The sequence below is a fragment of the Lathyrus oleraceus genome, chromosome 6, assembly GCF_024323335.1.
Source record: "Lathyrus oleraceus cultivar Zhongwan6 chromosome 6, CAAS_Psat_ZW6_1.0, whole genome shotgun sequence".
NCBI classification, from domain to species: domain Eukaryota; kingdom Viridiplantae; phylum Streptophyta; class Magnoliopsida; order Fabales; family Fabaceae; genus Lathyrus; species Lathyrus oleraceus.
In genome coordinates, this window is record NC_066584.1 from 361910259 (window position 1) to 361929342 (window position 19084).

Sequence of the window (19084 nt, forward strand, 5' to 3'; positions counted from 1 at the left end):
CAGGACAGTCTGTCCGGTGCTCCGCTTTGCGTTGGTACATGGGTTTAGACAGCGCGAACATCTGATCCTTCAATGATCTCGGCGAAGCCTTCGTCAAGCAGTACAAGTACAACGTGGATATGGCTCCCGATAGAGATCAATTGAGAGCCATGTCCCAAAAGGATAAAGAAACATTTAAGGAGTACGCCTAGAGGTGGCGAGAGGTGGGAGCACGGATCGTGCCTCCTCTAGAAGAGAAAGAGATGACTAAGATCTTTTTGAAGACTTTAAGTTCCTTTTATTATGAGCGGATGATTGTTAGCGCTCCTTCTGACTTCACCGAGATGGTGAATATGGGGATGCGTCTAGAAGAAGGGGTCCGTGAAGGACGGTTAACCAGAGAAGAAGGCTCTTCTGCCAAACGTTATGGGGCGTTTGCAAAGAAGAAAGATGGATAGGCACATGTTGTGATCTCCCATGAGAAACCAAGAAGACCCTCTGTGAGGAGGAAGACTGTGCGTCCCGCCAGTAACCAGCAACAGGTGGCTCATATAGAACCTGTTTTCAAAGACAACCAATAGTATCAGCAACATAGTAACAATCAGCAACCACATCCGCAATATCAGCAACAACAGCACCGACCGCAGCAACAGGCCTACCAGCCTCGAAACCGTAATCAAACCAGCACGAGTTACGAGAGGAAAAAGGTCACCTTCGATCCTATTCCTATGACATACGCAGAGTTATATCCCTCTTTGATAGAAAGGAAGCTGATTACTCCGAGAGACCCACCGGCTATACCTACTAACCCCCAGTGGTGGTATAAGCCTGAGTTATATTGTGTTTACCATTCTGGTGCTCCCGGCCATGACGTGGAGAATTGTTACCCTTTGAAGACCAAGGTTCAAGACCTTGTGAGGTGTGGTATTCTATGTTTTGAGGACGTAGGCCCTAATGTGAAGAAGAACCCATTGCCCGAACATGGGGAGTCTGTTAACATGGTCCAGGGCTGCCCTGGCAAATACAAAGTCAAATATGTCAGTCATATTCAACAATCGCTGGTCGAGGCACACCGTTTGTTATGTAACTACAGTCATTATGAGCATGACCATGATAGATGCCGAGTCTGCTCTGTTAACCGATTGGGTTGTTGCCAAGTGCGCAAGGATGTTCAGGAAATGATGGACGAAGGAGTCATTGAGATCCTTCAAAACAGGAATATTGATGAAAATGAGCCTGAGGTCAATGTGATCTCCCCAGTGTTCCGGATACCCGAGCTTGTTATCATCAAGTACAATGGTAGCAAGCAGAAGGCTTCTCCCGCTCTGATCATTAAGCCTGCTGGTCCTGTGTCTTACTCTTCTGAAAAGGCAGTTCCCTATCGCTATAACACCGTAGCAGTAGAGAATAGGAAAGAGGTATCCTTGCCCTCTTCTTCTGTTGTGAATATTGCCGATGTTAGCGGTTTGACCCGTAGTGGCCGTGTATTTTCAGCACCGCCGAAGCCTCAAATTAATGCTGATTTTGTTGAACGCCCGATTGGGAACGTTGTGAATTCTCCGAACCTGGCACCTGTTGTTAAACCCTTCTTTGCACTGATAACTCCTACTCCTGTTGGCCCGAGTAACAATGTGAAAGAAGACTGTGATGAGATGTTGAGACTCATTAAAAGGAGCGAGTACAATGTTGTAGACCAACTTCTACAAACGCCATCCAAAATATCTGTGTTATCCTTACTCTTAAATTCAAAACCACACCGAGAGGCTCTGCAGAAGGTGTTGGATGTGGCATATGTAGATCACGATGTCACTTTGGAGCAATTCGATAGCATTGTTGCAAACATTGCTGCTTGCAACAACCTGAGTTTTTGTGACTCTGATCTCCCTGAGGAGGTAAGAGACCACAACTTGGCTTTACACATATCTATGAATTGCAAAGATGACACCATGTCCAATGTGCTGGTGGACACCGGGTCATCATTGAACGTATTTCCAAAGTCCACTCTCTCAAAGCTATCATATCAAGGGCCTCCCATGAGGCAGAGTGGAGTAGTTGTGAAGGCTTTCGATGGGTCTCACAAAAATGTGATTGGGGAAGTTGATCTCCCAATCAAGATCGGACCAAGTGATTTCCAGATTACCTTCCAGGTTATGGACATTCACCCATCGTATAGTTGTCTCTTAGGCAGACCATGGATTCACGAGGCAGGCGCCGTGACGTCCACCCTACACCAGAAATTGAAATTCGTGAAAAACAAGAAGCTGGTGGTGGTAGGGGGAGAAAGGGCTCTCCTGGTTAGCCATTTGTCTTCCTTCTCTTATTTAGATGCTGAGGTTGAAATTGAAACTCCTTTCCAAGCTTTATCTATAGTTGAGCCTATTAATAAGAGAACTCCTTCATTTGCTTCCTACAAAGATGCAAAGTTGGCCATTGAGCATGGTGCAACCACTGGTTTAGGAAAAATGATTGAGTTAGAAGACAACGAGTCCCGGGCTGGCATAGGTTTTTCTTCTGGTACTTTCAACAAGCAAGGGTTATTCAAGAGTGGAGGTTTCATCCACACTGGTCTAGATGAGGAGGCTGCTGCCGTTTTAGAAGAAGATACAAAGGATTCTGGAAATTTCATCATCCCTGGAGGGGTCTGCAACAATTGGGTCGTTGTGGATATTCCAACAGTTGTCCATAAGTCAACGTAATGATCACTTTGTTTAAAAACCCTTCTCCCATGCCAAAAGGAGGAGTGATGACATTGATGGCGCATAAATACAATGATATTTTCATTCAATAAATTCATGTTAAATGTTTGTTTTTCCATTTATTTTCCCTTTTCGCTTTTGCATGAAATTGGTGATCACATAAAACCTCAAAAAGAACAAAATCAATCTTTTCATCTGCATAATGATTTGCTTTGTTTGAATTCTAAAATCTCTTTTATATCCAAAATCATTATGCAGGTTGATTTTTAAACCCATTGAACATAATGACCCAACACCATCTCCCAATTTTGAATTCCCTGTATTTGAGGCAGAGGAAGATGATGTTGAAGAGATTCCTGATGAGATCACCCAGCTACTTGAGCATGAAGAGAAGATCATCCAGCCGCATCTTGAGAATCTGGAAACAGTCAACTTGGGGTCTGAAGATTGTGTGTGAGAGGTAAAGATTGGGGCACTTCTGGAAGAATCTGTTAAGAAGGGGTTGATTAAGTTGCTACGAGAATATGTTGACGTCTTTGCTTGGTCATATGAAGACATGCCTGGTCTAGATATTTAAATTGTGCAACATTTCCTACCTCTAAAGCCTGAGTGCATGCCTGTAAAGCAGAAGCTCAGAAGAACTCATCCTGATATGGCAGTGAAGATCAAAGAGGAAGTTCAGAAGCAAATTGATGCGGGGTTCCTGGTGACTTCTATATATCCTCAATGGGTGGCCAATATTGTGCCCATGCCTAAGAAAGATGGAAAAGTCCGGATGTGTGTGGACTATAGAGACTTGAATAAAGCTAGTCCGAAAGATGATTTCCCTCTACCACATATTGATATGTTGGTAGATAATACAGCTAAATTCAAAGTCTTCTCGTTTATGGATGGATTTTCCGGATATAATCAGATTAAAATGGCACCCGAGGATATGGAGAAGACAACATTCATCACACCTTGGGGAACATTCTGTTATCGAGTGATGCCCTTCGGTTTGAAGAACGCTGGAGCCACGTATCAACGAGCTATGACTACCTTGTTCCATGACATGATGCATAAGGAGATTGAGGTGTACGTTGACGATATGATCACTAAGTCAAGATCGGAGGCTGTACTCCCTGTAGAGGTGGAGATCCCATCAATGAGGGTCTTGATGGAAGCCAAGTTGACTGATGCTGAATGGGTTCAGAATCGTTATGACCAGCTGAATTTGATTGAAGAGAAGAAATTGAATGCCATGTGCCACGGTCAGTTATATCAGCAGAGGATGAAGAAAGCTTTTGATAAGAAGGTCAAGCCTCGTGTGTTCCGAGAAGGTGACCTTATGCTTAAGAAAGTTTTGTCTTTCGCGCCCGATTCCAGAGGCAAGTGGACTCCGAACTATGAGGGTCCGTATGTTGTTAAGAGAGCCTTTTCAGGCGGTGCTTTGATACTTACTACTATGGATGGGGAGGATTTCACTCGTCCTGTGAATTCAGATGCAGTCAAGAAATACTTCGCCTAAAAAAATAAAAACTGAATAGCTCGCTAAGTTGAAAACCCGAAAGGGAGGCTTAGGCAAAAAAGAGCGTCTCGGTGGATTGAAAACCCGAAAGGGCGATCCAGGAAAAAGTTAGAGACACAAAAAATATATAATAATGATATATGTATCTCGCTAGATTGAGTACCTCATCCTGGGGAAATCTAGGCAAAAATTAGGGACTTGGCAAGTAACTGCATCCTGACAAGACTTTGTTCTACAACTGTCGTCTGTCAGAGATCCTTGCTCATTATCAGCCAAAGCTTCAAATACATCGGATTCAGAATTGGTGGAGAAATGGTCATTATGTTCAATGTAGCCCTTTTCCAATATATATCACCAATTTCAAATTTGTAAAGATCTATGGAGTCTTGCCATTCGCAAACTACCATTCTATCAAATAAATTTGAGCCTTTTATCCAATTATTGGCACTCTTATCTGTTTCTATTCAACAAATGTTTTGCATGTTTTGATTAAGAAAATATCATTGTTTTAAACAATCAAATTTTTTATAATTTTTTTTAAACAAAGTGAACATTCACAATGACGAAAGGATACTTAGGAGATCCTCAGTGCTCTCCCAAGGATGGTACAATCCCTAACAGGGTAAGATTTTTGTCCATATTCCTGGCATGACTATATCTCCTCCCTCCGGGACCTTTTGTGGTTTATCCTACCAAGTGGATTGCTTGTTGAGAGTCACCTCTCTTCCCTTCAGCAGAGTAGCAATCTTTCTTCCTCAGCAGCTTGGATCTTCTTTGGGCAAGAGCGGTATTTGGTGGTTGATCCCGATAAATCCTTTATCTCCTCGGATAGATTCCCCAGTAGAGTTGTTGGTGTGGTGGACCTTGTCTGTGATAACTCTCGTCCCCAGTTGGAATGATTGATGATTCATCCCCTACAGAGTTCTGTGCTTCCTGGTATCTCTGATCCCCAGCAGATTGGATACTCTCCGGTGAACTTGGCTTTCTCTCTTGAGATGTAGTACCGGGTGGTTGATTCCTGGACCTGGTTATGTTAGATATGTCTGTTTGTCAGCATACATCATACATAAACCACGCATATACATGCATAATTATAACATTCAGATATTCATGTTGCATTCTTTGCCATATATAATTGTTTGTTGTCTCCTGCTATTTGGTGATATACTTCCCCAAGCAGACGTGTGTGTCTGATCTCTCCATATAGAGTCAACTCCATAGGCAAAAAGCGTCTATCCTTTCTTCCATATTCCCCACCGGGTTATATCCTCGTGGATGTCGATTGTTTTTGTTCCTTCCCAACACATATATTGGGATGGTTTTCCCCATTGAGTTATATCCTCACCGGGACAAGTCTTGATTTGGTGTGCCTATCTAGTTTGATCCTAGATCGATCTCTTGAGACTCTTTTCCTGTTTCCCCGTGGTAAATGAATAATTTCTCAATAATTAGTAATTATTATCCTCGGCGGAGTTTGTGTTTCTCTACCCTCATACTGGTAGTTGTAAACCCTATTTCTTCCCTTTTTACAGAGTAACTATTTTTGCTCATCTTTAATTGGTGACAGTTATCTTCATCCAGTATTCGGTGATGATATCCCCTCATCTGCTTGGATAATTGCCCTGATTACGCAATTTATCCCCAGCGGGTCATCTCTCGTCTACCTTGTTGTTGTTGGTAACGATTGTTTCTCCCCTGAATTGGTCATCATTATATACCTAGTTTCGGTATCCCGGTGCCTTTTCTTTTCGGTCGATTTATCCTTTATTAACCCAGTAACCGGTTGTGGATAATCGTCCATGCGAGTATATTATCTATGTTCTGACGGTAATAGATAGTATATCTCATGCACTCTCGGGTCTGAAGCCTTTTGTTCTTCCCCAGTTGAGTATGATTCGTATCCCCTTTGTGGAGTCGAATATCCATCTTGTAATCGAGTTTTCTTTTAGCCCTCTTTTGGATGATGAGTGTTTTGGGAATATTCCCCAATTCACGCCTTGGTTGGTCACCTATTATATGCCCAGTAACCGGTATCCCTGGTGTTCCTTCCTCTCTGCTCCCTATTATGACTTTTTGTCCCCTGTGGAGTCAGAATCCCTGAGTTGAAGTATACCTTTTAGGTTTTCCTCAGAAGTTTTGAAGTTTTGATATCTCTCACCCTTATATCGGTCTTGGATATTCATCTCTTCCTGAGCATGTTGTATCTCTCACCCTCATACCTGGCGTTCAGATCACATGTCTCTTTGAGCTTATTACCCAGTAACCGATAATACCTCATCTCGCTGCTTCCCCAGGAGAGTCTTTTTAGACATCCCCAGCGAAGTCCCTTAGTGGATTATTTTCATCCGGATTTTATCCGAAGTATCCGCTGTGGATAGTTTTTGCTGTATTGGCATATTCCCCAATACATGCATCTTCGAGTCAGCTCGAGTCTTTCCATTGGATCTTTTCCCTTTGGAATTCTGTTCCCCACGCTTTGAGTCATGACCTGCTCGCGCATTTTTATCCCTTTTCTATCCTCAGGAGAGTCCCCAGGGTCTTGGTCCCATGGAGTGAATTGCTCATATGGATTATCAGTGGCTTCTGATTTCCTTGCTTTTGTGGACACATATCTCCATAGAGTGCTACCATTTTTCATACCTACATTTGCATCATGAGGTCTCTTAGGGACCAAAATTCGTCTCTTTGTTATTATTTAAGCCCATTCTACCCCGTCGAGACGAAGATTTTAACCTTCACTTCTCCGGCTAGAATGACCTTAAATAGGGGCATCTGTAAGACCCCAATTTTGACCCTAAGATCCCTCATGGCATCATAACATTGCATTTGCATTGCCTCAAGGATCTTTAGCATCTTGGTTCCCTTTGCCTTTGGGTGGGACTCCTTGTGATTAGTTTGAGATCACCAAGCATGCTTGAATTATACATCATTGTTTCTCTTACTTTTGTTTACTAACCAAAAGCACAAAAATGTGTCACTAACATCTTTTGTTTGAAGCTCGAGTATCATCCAAGACACTTTGTGGGTTCCATTTAGATGATCAGTCAACACAAGGGAATGGCTTGAGATACTTCCAACAGGTTCAAATGGGGTCTATTTATCAGTCAAAACGTTAATCTTGAAGGAGCAACAGTTTGTTCGTGAGCTGTCATGCTCGCTAGGCAAGCAGAATGGGTCGCCTAGCGAGTCCCAAGAAAAGCCACCAGAATCACCTACGCTTAGAGGAATTTCTTGAACTGTCATGCTCGCTAGGCGAAGCCCACGTGTTTAAAAATAAATAAATAAATAAAATATAACAGAATTTTTTTGGACTTGGGTCTCTCTCATTTGAGCCCATAGATCCACAAAAATCAGGTTATAAATTCAGAGTTTCAGTGAAACAAAATTCAATTTTATTCCTATTACCCTGGCAGGGAAAAAGATAGTGAGAGAAGAGCTAACAGAGTTCAGAGTAACCTCCAGAGGCTGAAGGGAACTCATTGGAAAAGAACCAATTCCCTCTCATATAAACCCTCAGAGTGCTTTGCAAACCCAATCGGGCAATTCAATTTCATTCCATCTCTCCAGTCAGGTTTGCCTTATTCCCATTACTTTATACTTTTAATTTGAATGCTCTGAATGTATGAGGTATTATGGGTGAATTTGATACCCTTTTGATGCATGTGTTTGACAAGAGGTTTAGGTCTCCTACCCTTGGTTGCTTTTTGTGAGCTTTTTGTGAATTTTAATGGCATGATTCATGTGGTTACATTTTAATTTGGGGGAAACTCTTGATTACCCTATCTTATTTCTCTAACATGTTTGTTGAGTTTTGTTTTGTGAGGACTCACATACTCTTGCAGGGATGGCTTGCCTGGTGTTCCACTTTATTTGTGGGATACCACCTGGAGGTTTATTCCGATTACCTGTACTGACTCACTTTCTTTGATGGTGCTAGCTTGAGAGATCTTTGGGTTTCTTATCTCTTTAATTTTTGTTACTTCGGATCTTTATCCGTACGGTAGCTCTCTCGATCCCTTTACTTTTCCCGCATGTTACCGATTTCTTAGGTTTCGTATAGCCTCTCGTGGCATGTCATTTAAGGTAGCGCGGTTCCTTCATCTAGGACTGCCTTTTTGCATGAGCATCCCTAAACACCCCAAACTCATTGATTTTTCTTCTCCTAAGAACACGTTATCTCCTTCTACTACAGGCGAGTAAGTCTCCAAAGGTCGAGCATCCGGTAGATTGCGTAGTAACGTCGTTCACCCCAAAACACAACCCTTACCTCATAGGTGGTCGAACTACGTTTTGCTCTGATTTTCATCCCAGATGAGATACATAGGCATAAGACGCGATGTCTTAGCGAGCACACTCCTCTTTAACCCATAGGTAGCCGAGCTACGAAGACTCTGATTCTCAGATTCAGATGAGATACGTATGCAGTGGATGCGACGTCCGTGCGAGTCATTTTATTTTGACCCTTCTTTTAGTAAGCAGTACATTAGATAAACATACACGTTTTTCTCATCCCTTCAATCATGTTTGTACAAATAAATTTTCAAAAAAACAACAACAACCTTTGCAGCAAATGTGAAAAGGGCTCCCTAGGATGCTTTGGGTGCCTAACACCTTCCCATTGCATAACCAACCCCCTTACCCAGATCTCTGACATTTTTACTAGTTTTTGATTCGATAAAACTTTTAGGTTTTTGTTCGCTTTCTAACCATTCCTTTGGATAAATAGAAGTGCGGTGGCGACTCGACTGTATGATTTACCTTGGATTTAGTCAATATCTCTAATGGTAACGAATACCCCGCTACACCATGGGCAGGCAACGAATTAGCTTTTACATTCGGCGCACGGTCCTCAAAGGACACCATCCCACTCCTCACAAGCTTCTGTACCTCATACTTCAATGGGTAGTAATTCTCAATATCATGGCCAGGGGCTCCTTGGTGAAAGGCACAACGTAGTTCAAGCATGAACCACCATGGAAGTGGCTCGAGAATTTATGGTGGATTTTTTTGTTCGAGTACGTTCTTGAGAACCAAAGATGGGTAGAGTTTGGCGTATGACATAGGAATAAGGTCAAAGGAGACCTTCTTCCTCCCGAAGCTTTGTTGTTGATTATTGTTGTTGTTGTTGTTGGTTCTTTGTTGCGGTTGTTGTTGACGTTGTTGTTGAATTGGCACCGATTGATTGTTTGAATTTTTTGAAAACACTGGAATTACTGGTGAAACTTGATGTTGATGCTGACGCGGTTAAGGTTTTCTTCTGACATGGGGCCTCATTTGCCTCCCCACAGATACTGAATTAGTTTCCCTTTCCTTCTTCTTGGAAAAACCACTTCCATATTTCTTACTGGACGACACATCTTCCTTAGACAGACGTCCCTCACGGACTCCTTCTTCTAACCTCATCCCCATGTTTACCATCTCGGTAAAGTCACTAGGGGCATTGACAATCATGCGTTCGTAATAAAACGAACTCAGGGTCTTCAGGAAAATCTTCATCATCTCATTCTCTTCCAATAAAGGATTAATCTGAGCAGCAAGTTCCCTCCACCTTTGAGCATACTCTTTAAACGTCTCTTTATCCTTCTGAGACATAGACCTCAGCTGGTCTCTATCAGGCGCCATATCTATGTTATACTTGTACTGCTTCACAAAAGCCTCACCCAAATCGTTGAACATGCAGACACTTGCACTATCTAGCCCCATATACCATCTCAGAGCAGCACCAGTCAAACTGTCTTGAAAGTAGTGAATCAATAACTGATCATTATCAGTTTGAGTTGACATTTTTATGTCGTACATAACAAGGTGGTTGTAAGACCCTAATTTTGACCCTAAGATCCCTCATGGCATCATATCACTGCTTAATGCATTGCCTCAAGGATCATACCATGTGTGGCTCCTTAACCATAGGGTTGGGACTTGTGTGAGTTGGTTTGAGACCACCAAGCATGCTTTAATTGTATATTATTGCTTTTCTTATTTTGTTTAACTAACCAAAAGCACAAAAATATGTCACTAACCTCTTTTGTTTTGAAGCTCAAGTAATCATGTGATCCCTTGCTCCTAGAAGGTTCCTATGCTCAATGAAGTGGCTAGATGAAGATGAGAACAAGCATGAAAATGGTCCAAAAAGTTCTCAATCATCATATGTGTCTCCCAAGTATCTCAAGTTTCCAATTTGATCAAGATAACCCAAAGTGCTTGAGGATTGTTTCCCAAGGAAACCCTAATTCAGCTATGTATTGATTGTGCCTTGCTCATGAAGCAACCTCAACCTATGATAAAATTCAATCAAGGGAAGTTCTTTCATTCATTATTTTTTTTCATATATGAGCTTATGTGAGTATCCTCAATCATTCATTCATTAAGATTTGAAGTTTGGCCTTGAGAAGTTGACCAATCAAGTCATCTGACTAAATTGAGGATCACTGAGACACAACTTTTGATGTGTTTGCCAAATGAAGATGACCCCAAGAGAAACGATGTTCTTAAGAACCATATGAAAAGCTTTCATGTTCATCAAAAATTCATTTGAAATTGGGAAGGTCATCATTCATTTCAAAACATTATAGGTCATTTTGACTGAAACCCTAATTTTGGGTCAACTTCCCAAGGACCTAACTTCCTCATTTTTTATGATTTTGAGGTGCGGCCAATTGCATTGGAAATCTTGCGATGTCTACTTTAAATGTTATGTTGTACATAATTTTATAATCCTAAAATAAACACATGTGATAATACAAACCATTATAGGTCACTTTGGACCAAAACCATTGAATTTGAAAAATGTCCAACTTCAAGTGCCCATAACTTTATCATAAAAAATCCAAATGATGCAAACTTTAAGTCCATATACATCATCATTAAAAGATCTACAACTTTGATGTTGGAGGTTTTTCCATTTGAGGCTTTCATCAATGAAACAGAAGGGCTTGAAGTTGGTCACTCTTGGGAAAAAATTTCAACGGAAACGTAGACATGTTTTGTACCTCAAACTTCAAGGCCAGTTTTCACAAATTTCAAAACTCCAAATGGATTTTTTCCCAACATAGATTTTGTTCCTTATGTCAGGATCTTTCCAACCATTACTCACACCACCATGTTTGGATTTTCCATGTGGGACTTTTGAAGAGATGAATGTTTATGATCAATTATGCAATTCACTTTGTAACTTCATGCACAAGCTAACACCAGGCCAATTGCACGTTCAATTCAACTCATAATGATATCAGCTTACAAATCCATCCAATGTTGGGCCTCACATGCGCCTGTACAAGCCCATGCATGGAGGACCCAATTCTCATGCACACGAGCATTTGATTGCTTTGCCTCATCTTTAGCTATAAATACATGGCATTGCTCATTCAAATCTCAACCTTAAGGTGATCTGAAAGGCTGCTGAAGTGAAAACCCAATCATACTAAAAGGAATTCCAATTTTCATTTATCAATTTCAAGCTTGAATTTCAACATGCTGAAGTGTGTTGCGCGCTTGACTTTAGACCATGGTGAGACCGCGCCTCTGAGCCTTTTGATACAGCCACGTCATTTAATAAATTCAATCCAAGCGCTGCTGATTTTTTGCTATTTCCTATTTTTTGTTTTATTTCTTTTAATCCCTTTTAATTTCAAAAATTCATAACTATTTTATTTGAAGTTCACAAAAATATGAGACCAATGGCAAAAAATTTCTTGAAAAATCTAGTTTCATAATCTGATTTTTAATTATTTTTGTGACTTCATTTAATATTTTTTGTGAATTATTTTGTTTTTTAATAGTTTTTAATTCATTTTAAATACTTTTTGATATCTGAAAATCCCAAAAATATTTTCTTAACACATATGGATCATGATAAGTCTATGAAAAATAGTCTCATCAATTTATTAATTGATTTAAGATTTATTTGAGATTTTAATTCATTTGTGTTATTTTTTTATTGTTTTTAATTGATTTAAAATAGTTTCTGATTTCAAAAAATGTTGAAAATTTTTGTCAAACCTTGTTTGACCATGTTAGACCTATGATGATTCAATTGGACTTATTGAAGTTGATTTGAATTGAATTTGAGGTTTGACCATAGTTTGTCCATTTTAATTTTGCATTTATTTTAATTCCAAAAAATACCAAAAATATGTTTGACTTTGTTGACTTCTAATATTCATTTCTCTTCTGTTTTACATTGGTTGATGATGATTTGATTCACATTTGAGCATTGTGTTTTGATATGTCATTTGAATTTTCCTTTTATTCATTTCATCTTCATCTCTTTTCTTCTTTTTATTTTGGCCAATCAGTTAATTATTTGTGGTTAGTCTTGACATATGAGAGGCTTAACCTTCTTTGATCCAAATCAAACTCAACTTGATCAAAGATCAAGTGAGTTGCTTTGTGTCCAAGATAGGTTTCTTCTTGGTCAAGCAAAAAACCTAAAGTCCATACAAGGCTTTCCTTCTTTTCTTTTGGCATGACAAGTTTTAGGAGTTTGGCTTACTAGTCATGATCTCTAAATTGTCTTCATTTGCCTATAGTTTTATTGACCGGCCTCAGATAAGTGTGACTACTACATTAGTCCATTTACGATTGCTTAACATAGCGCTAAATTGTCTTATGACAAACTAACATAACCATTAACTACTAACTTTAAATTCAAGCATTTAATTTCTTGCAATTTACTTTGATGCAATTTACTTTCTTGCTCATTTATTCATATTGCTTTTTACTTTACTCACTTAAACTCGCATTTTATGTTTATGTCATTTTCCTTTTGCTCATTTGAGCTCATTATTGTATATAAATATATTGTTGCTTTGTGTTTGTTTTGTCTTTGTTTGTGTGAACCCAATGCAAAAAGGAGAAAGGACTTAGAATTAGGACCTTACCTATGCTTAAAGGAGTTCAAGAGCAACTAGGCCTCATGCCTTTAGAATGCTAAACTTGTTGAAGAGCAACTAGGCCTCATGCCTTTAGAATTCTAAATCTTAAAGTTTGACTTCAAAGGACCCCTAATCTAAACTCATTCTTTGTCCATTCCTCTTATTGTGTTGTGAACTTTTTTATTGTTTGTGCTTGTGTGATAGGGATTCCATCTTGAGATAGTAAAAAGGACCATTGTCATGAGTAGCCAAGTTATGAGAGACAAACCAAATGGAGATCCTAGGAGCTTGAATGTATATTTGTTTTGATTGCTTGTTGCTTGCTAAGTCCAAAGGAAAGGATCATCTTGAATCATCTCTATGATCTCAAGAAAAGGAACTCCAACGGTTTTATCTCTTCTCTTATCTTTGTATGCTTTAGGACTAGCCCTTCTCTTCTTCTCCTCACTCTAAACCAAGCCAAACTCCTTTGTGCAAACTTTGACATTATTTCAAACTAGAAACCTAGGCCTTATGCCTTTGACTTTTCAAAACCTTTTCATTAATACTTATGATGAATGAACCTTAAGTCAACATTGACTTAATTTTGTAAATACTTCTAACTTATAAATACAACTCACTTCAAGTTTTTTGTGGTCCCAATGGCCACCTTTGTTAAAAACTTTTCATAAACATTAGCCATAGGTTTGAGTTATCATAGTGGTTGATGTAAACCTCACCTTATCCTTAGTGATTGGACTATAAGTCTTCCATACTTATTATATGGTTAACCCCTCACTAGTATGTTGAAGCCCTCCTCACATGGTGGATTGTTGATAGGTTGAGTTTTCTCCCTTTTATAACAAAAGACCTTAAGACTTTTGACCAAATCAATTCACCAATCTTTTGAGATTTTTACCCCGAACTACGAGGTTTTGATCCTACCTTTGTGATCGTACGCAGGCAATGGGTTTATCCATTCAAACAACAAATTTGTAAATATAATGTATATTCTCTTCTCATCCCTCCAATCTTGTTTGCACAAATATTTTCACAAATACCAACCTACAACACACATTTGCAAAAAGGGCTCCCTTAGAGTACTAAGGATATTTTTGGTGCTTAAAACCTTCCCATTTCATAACCAACCCCCTTACCCAGATCTCTGAGATTTTTATTAGTTTTTGATTTGATAAAACTTTTTACTAGGTTTTTGTTCGCTTTTTAACCTTTCCTTTGAATAAATAAAAGTGCGGTGGCGACTCGAATTGTATGCTTACTTTTGATTTAGTCAATAAATCTAAAGGTAACGAATACCCCGCTAAAGTGGCTAAGTGGACAAGTATTTCCCTTATACTTTTCAAAGTCAGGGACTTTGAACTTCATCGGGATCTTCAGTTCATCCGAGCAATCTCTTCCTTCAGTTCTCTGTTCTCTTGTTCCAAATGCTCCATAATTCTGGGTTGATTGGCGCGAGTGTTGTATCGGTGAGTCAGCTTGGCTGAAGCATAGAAGAATAACTGATAAGACATCTGGCAAAAGAAAACCTGTTATGCAAATGATGCATGAAATGCAATGTTTTTGTTTATTTTTAATTTCAAGGAACATACGAAGTTCTATTTTCAAATTTATAATAACAATAACAATTTGATTGACCATAAAATTTCTTTTTATTCATTAAATTTGGAAGGATTACACTGAGTACAATTTCAGAAACCAAAATACAAGAGAAAAGGAAACTAATCATCCTAAGGATCCCCTAACAACAGTGTCAGATGATCTGGCTGCTGGTGCGTGCTTCCTTCAGATGCGTCGGATCTCGGATTCAAAAGATGTCTTCATCTGAGCCTTCTCAAGGACAAGTTGGTCAACAATCTTCTTCCAAGCACCGGAAGGTTGAGGCATGCTAGAGAAAGATGGACCCTCTGGCTCTCTCTGTCTCTTCACTGTCCGGTCTTCAAGAAGTTCAATAAGTGCATCTTTATCCTTTGACTCAAGCTGCAACTCCTCATGAGTAGGCACAGGATTCCCAATCAAGAAGATTCTAATGGCGTTAACATCAACAAAACCGTCAATGTTAGGAAACAAAGTTAAACCATAGGTGAGCAACACAAATATGGCTTCAAAAGCGTCCACACTACCGGCTTGAGCAAAGACAGTATCTTTTCCAATGAGAAACTCATAAGTCAACCCAAAAATTCCTCATTTCTTCACCCAATGAGCCTCAATCTCAGACTTCCTCAGATGAAGAGCTTCAGCTATAATATGATATCTGGGAATCTCCTCCAATCCACTAAAAGGCACTTTGTCAGAAACAGGCATTCCCAAGAGATGGGCATACTCTTCTAACATAGGCATAAGCTGATAATCGGGAAAAGTGAAGAAACGGTAGAGAGAGTCATAAAAATGAACCAACACACTTAAGAATCCTTCAACTGCATTAGTAGATAACATAGATAAAAGCTTACCATGACGTTGCTTGAAGTCCAAGGGATCTAATGCAAAGGATGATAACTTCCTTAGCTCTTTCATGTTGGGACACTTGAAATTGTACTTCTTAGTGTTCCTTCGTCCATAATCCATGGTCTGAAAATATTTGCAAATAAAGCCTCAGTTCCTGGAAGTTATTTTTTGTGTGATGAATTTCATGATGCGCGTGAACGCGTGAATGCAACAATCACAAATAAGGGATCACACACAAGGCAAACAAATAAAGGCCAGGGGATGAATCAAGTCATTGTCAAGATCAATCATCCATTTTGGTGGATTATGGTTTTCACCCTATCAACACCTAAGTTCCATTGATATTGACAAGACTTGATTTGATCAACCAAGAATCAAGGGTTTGTTGTGAGTCCCGAGCATGGAGTCGGGTTAAGAACCATCCCAAAGGAGTGTACTAAGGATAAAAGCCTGTAGATCATGTTCTAAAAAGTTCCCAGAGTCTTAATTCCATCTATTGGATATTATAGGTTAGGATGACTGACTCATCAACCCATAATATTCTCAAGAGAAACTCTTCTGAGTGTAGTATCACATAACAACTATTATCAGGTATACACATGAACAGTCTCCGCACTACGTCCTAATTAGGCCAAGTTGGGTTAAATGTTCTACGGTCCTCAGATTCTCGGACCCCAAATCAGAGAAAGTAATGCCTAACCACAAATAACTTGTGTGACATTAGTAACTCCAAAAGGGTATCCACTAAGTAGATGGGTCTCAAGCTAACTTGTTAAGGACTACTCCACACAAGTCGAACATGACTATACCATCCTCCTATCTTAATTGCACTCAAGTTCGGGTTAGAACTCATCTTACCACTCAGAGATCACCAAGCACAACAAGTAGATTATATCACACACAAAAATATACAAACATCAAATATACAATTATATACACATAAAAAAGTAGGATAAACCCACTGAGGACTACTCCCCAGCAGAGTCGTCACTTAATTTTTGTAGCGGTAAATTCATGATCGTTAAGCTATGGATAAACTTAACGTCAATAAAACCAGAGTCGCCACCGCGATTTTATTGTTTCCAAAGGAAAACGGAAAAGTACGAACAAAACCCAAAGATAAGAAGTTTTCAAATCAAAACTAATAAAATGCCAGAGATTACAGATAAGGGGGTTGGTTACACAGAGGGAAGGTTTTAGCACCCAAAGTGTCCTAGGTACTCCTAGGGAGCCTTTTTTATGTGTGTATGTGTTTTTAGTATAAATGATGTTTGCAACAAATGGAGTGCGGGAATGAGAAAAGAATTCATTAGTTATATTTTTGTGTTTGACAAGACCTTCGGACTTGTGCCTACGTACCAACATAAAAATGAGGGATCAAAACCTCGTAGTTCGTGGTATCAATTTCAAAATGAGTGGATTGCTTTTAATAAAAGTTTAAGTTTAAAAGAGGCACAAAAGGCCTAAAAGTTTGGATGGGTGTTAGTTCTTTTTGTCTTTTTGAAATTTTAAGTCAATATGATTAGATTTATTTACAAGTTTGATTTAAGAAAAGGAGTTTAAAAATTCATTGACATAAGGCCAAAATTTCTACTTTGAAATAAAGTCTAAATTTTGAAATCACAAGTTAAGAAGATTTTAAAAAGATGGGAGAGATTTTAAAATTTAAGTAGTGGGAGGAGATGAAGAGACTAATCCTAAGCATAAAATTAAAAGTTAAGAGTTGAAAAGATATGACCAATGGGATGCAATCCAACAAACAAGAATGTCATATAGAAAACCCAATTTCCCTTTGGACTCTGAATCAAGCAATAATCAGCAAGCAATTGGCAATATCAAGCAAGGCATCAAATAAAGATGGTCATATCCAAGCAAGCAAATCCCATAGCTAGTAATCTTTTTTGCCTTCTTATGCATCAGATGAAATATTACTTGATTAACTCAGAATAAGGCATTAGGTATCAGATCAAAATAACAGTTGCATCAAGACCATATAGAAGATGAATTCAAGTGCATCCCATTACTTGCATCAGATGAAAGCTTAAATCAAAATAACTTGGTCTCAGAAATGTTGGCATTGCCCAAGTCCTTTTGCATAGGGGATGTTGCCTAATTCTAAGTCCAAAAGCTCAGATCAAATCCAACAGTCCACACAGACATTTTTCAGGGTTTTTGTTGTTTATTAACTATTTTAAGGTCCTAAGACCATAAACACAAACAAAATACACAAACAAATATATACGATCATAATATATGGCTCAAATGAGAAAAGTGAAAATGACATAAACATAAAAAAATTAAATGCTATGTAAATGACAATGAATGGTAAATGACTTGATATTATATTGCATAAAGTAAATGACTTAAAAATAAAAGTAATATTAATACAAGTTAGTCAAATGTTAGTTGATTAGATGTTAGTGATGGTTTGCTTTCGATTTAGTCATTCTTTGGAGAACACTCAACCCTCTATTCACAAGCATGAATCCTTGAACCAAGACATCTTCCATATGAAGGAAAAAAGGCCAATTTTCCTTACAATACCATGAAAGAGGGGAGACTTACAATCTCACTTACTTGAATGATATGCCTTTAGAGTCAAATTTAGCTCTATATTAGGCAATCGTAATTGGACTTATGTAGAAATCACAACTATTTGAGATCGGGAAATAGAAATTTTGGTGTTAATGCATGTTAGAGATATGGTATAATGAACCAAACTCCTAAAACATACCACGCACAAAAAGAAAAAGATCAAAGGATGAACCTATCTCATTCATACTTGTATTGGTTCATCTAACACAAGGTTATTGATAAACCAATTAGCCTTAGAATATTGAGATTTCATTGGTCAATGAAAAGGATGGGAGAGAATGGGATTGAAGATGAAGAGGGGCGGGAGGTGAGAGAAACACAAATTGGTAATGGGAGGAATTTTATCAAATTAAAATCATTCATTCATTTTGGGAGATGAAATTTACATTTCATCAATCCTCTAAATCCAATTATTTTAACTTAACAAAAGTCAAATCAACTTTGAATAAGGCCCAAACACATAGTCAAACATCACAAGTCAATAAAAAAGGCTCAACATAATTTCTATGCAATTAATCAATTAAAAATCAAATTAAAAATGCATTTAAATTAAAATTAGTTTGGTCAAAAACTAAAACCTCTTCAAAACACCAAACAAATGGCCAAGAGATTTATCCTAGGTCAAACAAGGTCAAAGGACCTTAGACAAAAAAAATCATGATTTTTGAAAAGTCAGAAGTATTTTTAAACAATTAAAAATATGCACAAAAACCATTAATTCATGAAAAATATCAAAATTAATCCAAAAAATAGTTTTACTTCAGAAAATGAAAGAGGAAAATATTTAAAGATTTTTGGTGAAAGTCCCATATTTTTTGGATTAAAAATGAAATTAACATGAATTAATCAAAATAAGTGGATTAAATGAAAAATCAAAAAATAAAATATAAATCAAAAAAACAAGGGCCATCAGATCTCCCTCATTAATTGAGGTGGCAAATCTGATGTCCACACACACGCGTTCCACCATGCATCAAGTCAAATGTGTTGTA